Raw genomic sequence first — 900 nt, forward strand, 5'->3', positions numbered from 1 at the left:
GCAGCTCAGTCGATCTCATCTTTCGCGACACACTCGAGAAAATGGGAGTTGATTTACGGGATATGAAGCCTTCTTCTTGCACGCTCACCGGCTTCAACAGAGCCTCGGAGCAAATGATCGGGACAATTCCCCTTCCAGTTTACGCATGTGGTATAACCCGCACCGTCAAGTTCTCCGTCATCCGCGCCAAAGCACCCTATAATGCCATACTCGGAACACCATGGCTGCATTCCATTAAAGCTGTCCCTTCGACTAATCATCAATGCGTCAAATTTCCCGGAAAAGACGGCAAAACTCAGACGATTCGGGGAGATCAACAAGCCGCGAGAGAACTACTGATCGCACCTGTAAAGATCCAGCAACAAGCTTCCCTTGTCAACTCTGTTAGTAAACCACTCAACAAGATATACCCCCAGAAGGAGGAAGTTCGCGAAGTCGCAATTGATGAATCCGACCCGACGAAAATCATCCGAGTTGGCGTCTACCTGTCCGACGACGTATGTTCAAGGATCATCTCTTTCATCAAAGAAAACGCCTCGATGTTCGCCCGGAAGACTTCCGACATGAAGGGGATCGACCCCGCAGTTACCTCCCATGAACTGCACGTCGACCCGACGTTCAAACCCATCTGACAGAAGCGACGAAAAATTGGTCCAGAACGATCTTAAGCCGTAAACGAAGAAGTCGACAGGCTCCTCGATGCGGGTTTCATAACCGAAGTTCGATACCCCGAATGGTTGGCTAACCCATATGCGTCGACTTCACGGACCTCAACAAGGCGTGCCCAAAGGACAGTTACCCACTCCCTCATATCGATCGTCTCGTCGAATCAACTACTGGTAACGAACTCCTAACCTTCATGGACGCTTTCTCGGGATACAACCAGATCTTGATGCATCC

This window comes from Brassica oleracea, chromosome C7, assembly GCF_000695525.1.
Source record: "Brassica oleracea var. oleracea cultivar TO1000 chromosome C7, BOL, whole genome shotgun sequence".
Lineage (NCBI taxonomy): Eukaryota > Viridiplantae > Streptophyta > Magnoliopsida > Brassicales > Brassicaceae > Brassica > Brassica oleracea.